This window comes from Brachyhypopomus gauderio, chromosome 5 (genome assembly GCF_052324685.1).
Source record: "Brachyhypopomus gauderio isolate BG-103 chromosome 5, BGAUD_0.2, whole genome shotgun sequence".
NCBI classification, from domain to species: Eukaryota; Metazoa; Chordata; class Actinopteri; order Gymnotiformes; family Hypopomidae; genus Brachyhypopomus; species Brachyhypopomus gauderio.
The window spans coordinates 18,335,323-18,345,322 of NC_135215.1; the positions used below are offsets into that span (position 1 = coordinate 18,335,323).

Genomic DNA, 10,000 nt, shown 5'->3' on the forward strand with positions numbered 1-10,000 from the left:
CAGTGAGAGCCAGTGCACGTGTGCAGTGAGAGCCAGAGCACGTATGCAGTGAGAGCCAGTGCACGTGTGCAGTGAGAGCCAGAGCAGGTGTGCAGTGAGAGCCAGAACACGTCTGCAGTGAGAGCCAGAGCAGGTCTGCAGTGAGAGCCAGAGCAGGTGTGCAGTGAGAGCCAGAGCAGGTGTGCAGTGAGAGCCAGAGCATGTGTGCAGTGAGAGTCTGCACTGGGGAAGAGGTGGCCTGCAGATAGTTTAAAGACAGCATGTCTGACACAAGAGCCTTATTCCATTTGCTAGAGGCTTATATGTTTCTGGAACTAAAGATCAGGTGGTAAGATGCTTCAGAAGTTTTTTTTTTGTAAAATTAAGAGTCCACCAACATACACAACTGGTTACTAATAGTATAAGTTCATACTCAAAAAATGTTACCTTTTAAAGTAAAGTTAGCATTAAATTTAATTAAATAGCATTAAATATGGTAATTTCTTTCCAGCTAATATTGGGTAAGAATGGAGAAAGAGTGGCAATAATGTTGAGCAGTGATGTTACAGTTTTTTGCAGCTGCTAAGACACAAAAAGTGGTCCTTATAGCATATTTTTTGAAACAGCTAACCCATATAGCCTATCTATTCACCTGGTGCATGAAACCTTCAGCACATTCTCTGCCTTACACTGATTTAGAAATTCTTAAACACGCTTTTTGCAAAACATTAAACAACAGTTTACATTCAAAGACACATTCAATAAGACACAACATTCAAAGCTAAAAACCATGTGTTTCTTTTGGAAAACACTGCCACTGCTACACTCACCTACCAAAATTCATACCCAGTCCTCACACGTTACAACACTTCTAGCTAATTTTTACAAATCTTTAGACATCTAAGCCTAATCCCTATACTGTAAAGAGGCCACAAGTTGCAAATCTTGGTGTGCACATCACTGGAGTTCAAAATTGCATAGAGATGACAATGAAGAGTATGAGAATGAGGAAGAGGATAAGCAACCATAATGGATGAGATCAGAGCCACTTTGGTTGACCATGTGGTCATGCATGTGTTGGGTTTTCTGGAGGCAAAGGGTCCAACCTTATCTGTGCTGCTACACTGTAGCATCCAGACAATTCAAAATGAAATATGATGTGCCATATTTTGTCAATTGTGATTTTTTACACCCCAATCGAAATTTGTCCTCCGCTTTTAACCCATCTGTGCAGTCAGAACACACATACACACTAGTGATTACTAGGGGGCTGTGGATCACACGTGCCCAGAGCGGTGGGCAGCCCTAGCCCGGCGCCCGGGGAGCAGTTGGGGTTAGGTGCCTTGCTCAAGGGCACCTCAGTCATGGCCTGTCTGGGAATCGAACCCACGACCCTCCGGTCACAGGACCAGTTCCCTAACCGCCAGGCCATGACTGCCCCGAGTCAGAATGAGAATAGATAAGTAGAGCTATCCTCTATACATACTACGTCATGTATTAGACTACCCCTTGCTGGGTGGCTATCCACCTCAGAACAAAAAGAGACCATCATCAACAGAGCAAACAACTGCATCAGCACATCATTACTGACAATGTCGCCATCAGCAACATCCATTCAGTGATGAATTTGTCACTTACAGTATCATCATGCCACTCTTGGTCCCTACAACACTGTGCACATCATCACCTTCTTCAACACAGAGCACAACATACTCATCCTCCATCACCAGGGGGATGAACCAGAACAGTCCAGGTTTGTTGTCGTCTGGGACAACATAGGTTTGCACCAGGCTACTCAAGTACAAACTGGTTCACTGAACAACCACGATTTGTTGTGCTTCACCTCCACCAAACTCTCCATTGCTGTCGAGTTCTTGTTGTCATGGAGGTGGTCGCCAACCCCACCAGTGCAAATACATTCAGCAGGTGATGGAGGAAGCTTGAGGTTATTTTGGTTTTCTTTTTTGTTGTTTTTGCTGTCCGTGTGTTTACAGTATATACAGCATGTGTTGCTGTAGTGTTCATGCAAAACCAAAGAAAACCTTCACCTTGTAATTGTGGTTTACTTTATGGTGTAAATGTACTGAATATGCAGAAATAACCTCAATATTTGTGAATATTCATGTATATGTGAGACCTCTGACAGACCTTCACAGCAGACTACAAACTAAACACTCAAACACATGGTAGTAGTGTTTTCTATTTGTCACTTCAGTGTGTAGTCACATATATGAAAGGCTAATTATCGGATATGTGTGTGTAGAGTTTAGGTGCAATAATATGGTTCTGGCAAGAGTTGCAAGAGTTTTGGTTGAAGTGTGTGCTTTTTCCAAAAGTGTGAGATATTTTGCCTGTTGTGTGTGTAGCATTGACTGCTGTGTGTTAAGTTTCGACAAAAGAGGCATAGTTTGAGAAATTGGGTCTTAGCATCTGCAAAAAACTAATATTTTGTTTTCTGTTGATGGTATTATCTTGTATTTTTAGAAATGTTTACTGCTGACAGATACGCAATACCGCCCCCTTGTGTTTGGGATCTACGATTGACACTGCTGATAATTTTGATGAGGAGAGATTAATTTCCATTTTAAACTTTCATATATATTCTCTATTCGCCACATTAATGAAAAAATTATTGTATAAGTGTTGTTATGAGTGTGTGTGTGTGTGTGTGTGTGTGTGTGTGTGTGTGTGTGTAATTCTTTCATTTTGACAGCCTTAGTCAGAGGTCAGCTCTAAATTCTGGGCTTTAATATCATAACGCTTGTTACAGCTACACTGACAGCCACGGGGCTCTGAGGTGTGAAAACACTTGAACAAATGAATAAATTAGCATGTGTTAGACATGTTGGCGGCTGTGTCCGGACGGCATGGCGTCCAGAGTGGGAGGAAGAGTCAAGGTCAGCACTGGAGAGGCCAGTGGACACTGGAAGACTGGGCCATCTGACTGGACACACTTGTGCAGGTTCCCAGCCAGTACAACATGGCCTGTAGCCATGACACCACACAGAAGAAGCCCAGCAAGGCACGGCTGCAGAGTTAATGCACACACATTCCAGAGAGAGAGAGAGAGAGAGAGAGAGAGAGAGAGAGAGAGAGAGAGAGAGAGAGAGAGAGAGAGAGAGAGAGAGAGAGAGAGAGAGAGAGAGAGAGAGAGATGAAGAGAGAGAGGGAGGGGGAGAGAGAGAGAAGCATTGAAATGTTTTAATATCACGGAATGAAGGTGTTTAAAAACATTTTTTGAAAGGTGGAAAGATAGCTGAGCAGCTCTGAGGTCAGTACTCATTTACGCTTTAGGTGTAACCATGGCAATAATTACAGAGTACTGTAGCTACGCTGTAAGCAGAGGCAGAAGGGTCAGAGAAAGAGAGAGAGAGAGAGAGATAGAGAGTGAGAGAGAGAGAGAGAGAGAGAGAGAGGGAGGGAGGGAGGGAGAGAGAGAGCGAGAGGGAGAGAGAGAGAGATGGGGTATGAGGGGGCAGAAATATTGCTTGACTCAGGGCCCCTCCATTTCTTTTCCTCTCCATCCATTTGTTTCTCTTCTTCTTTGCTTCTGTTTCTCCTCTTTTCCCTCTCGTCTCTTCTACAGATCTCTCCATCCTTGCCTCTCACACCCTACTTCATGCATGTTCCTCCTGTGCTGGAAACGATGGCCATAATGTGCAAGCTGCTGGCTTGTGTTGTCATGGAAACAGGAAGACCTTATTCTATCCCACCCCATTTCCTTGCATCTTGGTTGAGTCCATGCAGCATACTCTAGCTGGTTTAGCCTCTGGACCATACCATTGAATCACAAATAGGGTGTTCAGCAAACAAACAATGCATACCTTAATGCAATTCTAAATAGAGGAATCATAGCACCCCGTGCAGTATGAGTGAGTGGGATTTTGCATTTTGTAGAATTAGAGACCCAGTTCCTCACCAAACTGCACAGTTCTGGCTTTGCATATTGACCTGAGTAATGCTCTTTACCTTATGGAGACAGAGATGTGTGCTGTCTCCATAAGGTAAAAGAAGATGTTCCTCTGTGTGTGTGTGTGTGTGTGTGTGTGTGTGTGTGTGTGTGTGTGTGTGTGTGTGTGTGTGTGTGTGTGTGTGTGTGTGTGTGTGTGTTTCATGTGAGTACAGGTCAGCTCCGTTTAGAATATATTCAGCTCCATCTTATTTCAGCTGCTTCATGCAGATCTCTCAGCTGATTAAATTAACTCCACACAAGAAATAATTGATTTGAAATGGTATTGGCCACAACTCTGAGTGTGAGGAAGATTTCAGCTCTTGGTTAAGGAAAATCATAGATTTTTGCAGAAGTATGTGCAGAGGTGTGTGCAGAAGTGTTTGCATTAGCAGATTTTGTGCATAAACTCACAGTATCAGCAACATAGGCCTATACTTTGTCATACATAGATGTTAACTGTAACAAAAACTTGCTAGTACTGCATTTTGTTACCAGAAAGTATTGATGACAACGAACATTTTGTTGTATCTGCATTTAAGTCAGAACATAGACATATTTGTGCTTTGTGTTCTAAGTAACGAAGTGTGTGTGTGTGTGTGTGTGTGTGTGTGTGTGCGTGCGTTTGCGGGTCTGTGCGCATGTGTCTGTGAAAGAGAGCGAGGGAATGTATGTGTGTGTGATAGTGTTTGCGTGGTGTAGTGGGAGGGGGTTCCTCATCTTGCTCATTAGTCTCCCTCATCCGTCTCTGACTTACGGAGAGAGAAAAGCGAGAAGGGATAGAGTGCGGTTAAACACGCGCTCGTGTCACACAGATAGATACCCACCTCTCCAAACCGCCCATTGGAAACGCGCAGAAGCCGCGCGCAGCGCTGTGGGGTCTGCGCGTTATTTTATCTCACGCGGAGATGATGTGCCAGCGGTCCGCCCACGCACGAACATTTTCTGACACAAGAATTCAGCGATTTTATCATGAAGAACATTCAGCAAATGTGCGAATGATCTTTCTATTCCACGCTTTATTGTCGTAAGATGTTGCGCGAGGACGTTGTCGCGCGCATCCCTTGACAAACGCAACAGCGGGGAGGATATTGCAGTTGGCGCGCGTCTGTGCCGAGGGACGTGCGCGTGTGTTAATTGTCATTGCTTAGGCTCACGCGTGCATTTCAAATATTATAGTTTAAAGCAGCATCGAATTGATCACTCGTTTACAGGCTAGCCTTCGCTTCGATGTGGAACAGGCTATGTTCAATATTTAACAAAATCGCACTCCAAATGTGAGATCGTCTGTACGATGTGACTAGCGCGACTGGATCAAAAAATCATCTGTAGTGTAAACTGAAGCCAAGTCCATCAAAATATTGCGCTGACGGTTTTTTGAAGATAATTAACACTGACTGGATAAAAATACACAAGCGAAAGATGAGAGAATTCAGCTTGGTTTCTTTACGGTACCGTGGAAACGGCAGCGGAATCGGGATTGTGCAAGAGGGTTTTGAGAGAGCCGGAGGTGAAAAGTCAGGGAGATACGAGCCAACGGCGGCCGCGCACACCAAACCTTCAGTTGGACTACCTGGCGCTGAACAGCCGTTTCCTAACCCGAAGAGAATGGACAAGGAATGGCAAGAGAGAGAGACGGCTTCGCTCGAGCAATTATAACATGAACTGCGCATGTTTTTTAAACTGTGAGGATACACATCAAGATTGCCCGCTTGCTCGCCGTACGTTTAAAATGAGTTAGTATATAAATGATGCATGAAATATTTATGCTTTCCAAATAGCATGCGACCTACTTGTGAGAAGAAGGTAGACTGCCATTAAAAATTTATTAATAGCAATTTCAGTGTTTTAAAAATTGCTTATTATTCTAAACACAAGCACAATATAAAATATGAAGTACACTATCTACTATGTCTCCTTAAGCGCAACTAACTGAATTATTATTATTACTCTCATAATGTTCGGCAAAACATTATCTTAACATTGTAACAGATGATTTAGATAAACGATTAGATATTAATACGTCTCGAAGTGCTGCACGTGTTCATTCGTGCTAACGGGCAATCTCTGTCTGGACGTTTCTGATGCCGGGATCCAAAAAGTAGTGCTGACGTCACAGTAGACTTTGTGCCGCGCGGGTTTGGGTCGCTGACGCGGAACGCTCGCGGGCTACTTCGCCGGGCCAGTCCCACAGCTTCGGGGATGTGAGGAAAAGCGCTGATGGAAAGCCTGTCTGAAGAGACTCAGAAGCCTGCAGACTTCTCTGAGCACCCCAGTCTTGTCCACATACCGACAGACAGACAGACAGACAGTCTGACAGGGCTTAGCGCAGGCCTGGGAGCCTGAAGCTTCGTCTTTCTCTGGTAAGCAACCAGATCAAGTTTCATAATGTCGTGCTTTATGTCTGATAATTACGTTAATTCTTGCAGAAGCCAGATGCTCACATATATCAGAGTGGAACACCTAGAGAGGTGTATGTGCATGTTTGGATGTATATATGTGTTTGTGGTTATTGTAGAATAATGTGTCTTATGAACATAGTGGCTGATAATAGTTCAGATATGTCAGGTATGTACACACCTCTCTCAGGTGTGGAGGAGCTTAATGTAGCCATCATCACGATAAAGTGATAAAGTCCAAGACCCTAACACTTGCCTGTGTGTGTGTGTGTGCGTGTGTGGGTTAGTGTGTATAATTGTGTGTGTGTGTGTTATGGTAAGCAGCTGACTAGACAGTTTATAATTTAATCATTCCAGAATCAATCCAGCTGCAGTTTTAGGATCAATGGAATTGCAGAATCTAGAGATCTGGAATCAGTACAACAGGAGTTCTAGAATCAAGTCACCAGACGTTCTACAGTCAGAGGCCTGGACTACAATTAGAGTCGAGTATAGAAGTGTCTTGTGTGACTGCAAAGACTTTGCTTGAGACCACTGTGACACAGTCACTCCTTCTCTCCCCCTCACTGAGAGCAGCAGCGTTCAGCAGGCCCTGAAGAATGGTAGAAATGCTAGAAACCACCCAGACTAGGAAAACACAGCGAGTAAGGAAGGCTGTAGTACAGTAAGATCAGTGCTACTGAGTCCTGCTGCAGTGTAAAGCGTTAAATTACCTCCCACTGGTTGACCATTTAGCCATACAAGTCGTGGTCTCGAAAGTTGATAAACAGTGGGGAGTTTGCCAAGTGGCCTGCGGCATGTTGGGGTGGAAGGCTAGAAATCAAATGATGGTTGGTGTGGTAAATGAACTACAGGAACAGGAGGTTTTGGGCCACAGGACTAACACAGCTCACCTGTGTCAGAAGATCACAAGCATCTGAGCACACTGTGGGGCCTCCTGTGTTCACACAGGTGAAATCAGGGTCCTTCCCCCTCAACAGCCCAGTATGTACAGTCAGAGTCAGGTTGCTTTCAAAATTGTTCAGAAAATTAATCTGTTTATACAATATAATCATACATTTTTCAAAAGAGTCAAAGGGCAAGTAGTGACTCAGAAATCTTGCATTCCAATTTAAAATATACTGCAGTCTGAAAACCACAGATCTCACAACCCTGCCAGTCAGTCTCCGACTTTCAAAATAAGAGTCATGATTGAGCACACATTATCAGTTCATTTATTTCAGAACTTTTGCAACTGTTTTAAGCAAATCATTTTTGTAACGTCCCAAATGTAAGGATATGCAATTTACACCCACAGCAGTTCCTGAATTAGCTGTGTTAGTCACTGGTGGCTCCTCTTTGATGGCATATGTGCAGTATCACCTTGTGCATGTGAGTGGGATCCTGTATAACGTCTCCTGCTAAAGGGACCTGCTCCAACTCTCCTGATGAGACGGCGTGTTTTGTCATATTTCCTGCATGTGTCTTTCACAGTTTGGAGGACAGGATTTGATCAGTAAAGTTTTAATGTACACAGCAAAAGTTAATGTGCAAATATGTGAGTTGTAATTTGTAACACATAAGAAGGATTTTTTGCAATCATTTGGGTGTACAATGAAATTTGGTGAATTTTTATGTTATTTTTAAGAAGACGCTTTTTACAAACACTTTGTATAATAATTTTTTAAAGTCCATATAAACTGTATAAGTGAAGTTCTTCTGTTGCAGAGGTGGTGTGCATTTAGTGGTTATTTCAGTGAGGTACTATTAAAGATTATTAATGGTAAAATTAGCTGATTTTCAACCCATACTTTATTAAACTTTTGTTTCTGTTTTTATGATCACATATAGCAGAACCTGCTGATAGCTGTAGAACTGACATTTCTAACTGGGCATGAACATGGCCCAGTGGGGAGGTCACATGACCCATCAGTAATATTGCTGCTTCTTGTCTTTAGAATCAGAAACTTCCATGTAGGTCCTCATATTTGTGTTCATTGTTAAATCATCACACTGACATTAAACTTCTTGCTGCAGTACATCTCAGACTTCCTGTTCAACAGCTGCACAGCGTCAGTTAAATCTAATGGAACACTTTTTTGGGACATGGTAAAATAAAGACTTGTGTGTCTGCGATGGAAGTTCCCTATTTGGGGAAAGTAGATTTCTCAAGGGGTTTGAAGGCTTTAATGAACACCACAATGTGCTGGATCTACACCCAATGAGGAGTGCAATTATAAACAATGGAAAAACTGCAGTTCTAATGAGGTCTGTGTTGGAAGGAAGAAAGCTTGTTGTTTTTGCAGAGAGGGAATTGGTGTTGGTGACTCTTTTTGTGTGAGTGACAGCATTCAGAGGACAGTGCAGGGCTGTAGGCCGTCCTCTACCTTATTCCACATCACCTGTGTGAGCTACGAGGTCCCTCAGTCCCTCAGGAGTGAGGTGTGAGCAGACTCAGGTGAGAAGCCCAACTCAGGTGCACAGAGGCGCCCCCTGTAGGAGCTGACGTCATCAGTTCTGCTGCCCTGACAGCTCTGCAGAATACTCTGCAATGCTGTCTACTGTTTATTCCATCTCCCCTTCCTGGCTCTCTCACTCTGTCTCTCTGTTCTCTCCCACGCGCTAAGTCCAGTTACTCCTGTACCCTCACTTCCTTCTTCATCCAGCCGCCTACCTGCTGTTTGCTGTGGACATTCGGCCTCAGGTGGAACATTGACCTTATATGGCATTTCCTGTGCACACTTCCTGTGACTGAGCCAGGACTACTACATTTTTGGTTCTTCACAAGAACTAGTGAACCATGGTACTTTTACTCTGAGGGGTTCCCACTGCAGCAGGGACTCGCCTTTAACACACAAGGCTAGATCATGCACTAGGTTAGGTGGGAATCCCCAAACAGTGCAGGACAGATTTGGATTGTCCTGGTGTTGAAGTGTCAGAGTGGGCAGAGATAGCGGCAGAAATGAGAAGCTTCTTGCTTGGAATCCAGCAGATTCTTCGTAACTTAAGTGCTGTGTGATTATCGTAGCATGTTTAAGCTTAGACAAGTTCCCAAGATCTTTTTAGCATACACTGAACCTACATCACAAAACAGTAATAAAACTATATATTTATACAGATACAAAAACCTTGATCCTTGATATGTAGTCTTATTCTGACACATTTGTTAAATATGCCTAATTGAGGCTTATTTGAATAGTTATGTAAATCATAATTAGCATGAACACCTTTGCAAGGAAAAGAGCAACACTCCATGATAAATTAGACTGACTGATTTAAGTAATTATAAGATAAATTATACATTCTTTGACTTATAATTAGCATTGGCTTAAATAAATTAACAGAATAAGAGCTATAGTGTGATGGATATATTATAGCACAACTTATGTGATACTACTATTAATGTAGTTTTATTAATTAGTTTTATTAATTAGTAAATGTTATAATTTAATTTTATTGCATGCAAACGATAATTGCACTTTTTATATTTTACCAGTCAGTCCCTAATGGACTGACATTTTATCCTCTATTTTAGTCAGAGTTGAGATTCTGACCTGCAGTGATTCTCTTCTTTAATCAGTGATAACAACAACAATAATTATATATTCACTAACACTAACAGCTAAAGCATTAATTATGCAATCCTAAACAATATTATCAACAATAACAGTAGCTATACAATCACAACCATAAC

General features: G+C 42.6%; 1 protein-coding gene across 6 annotated transcripts in view; it reads left to right on the plus strand.

The window, feature by feature from the left end:
- The window catches only part of syngap1a (synaptic Ras GTPase activating protein 1a), an 83,182-nt gene that overhangs the window by 23,670 nt on the left and 49,512 nt on the right, over positions 1 to 10,000 (plus strand). The window contains exons 1-2 of one of the 6 annotated variants that reach the window (XM_077006196.1): positions 4,670 to 5,649; positions 6,031 to 6,291. The exons of 4 other annotated variants lie outside the window; for them this stretch is intronic. The gene's annotated coding sequence lies outside the window, so the exon portion shown is untranslated. Of the gene's footprint in view, positions 1 to 4,669; positions 5,650 to 6,030; positions 6,292 to 10,000 lie in introns of those variants that run through there. One more of the 6 variants, XM_077006195.1, reaches the window with a different exon arrangement.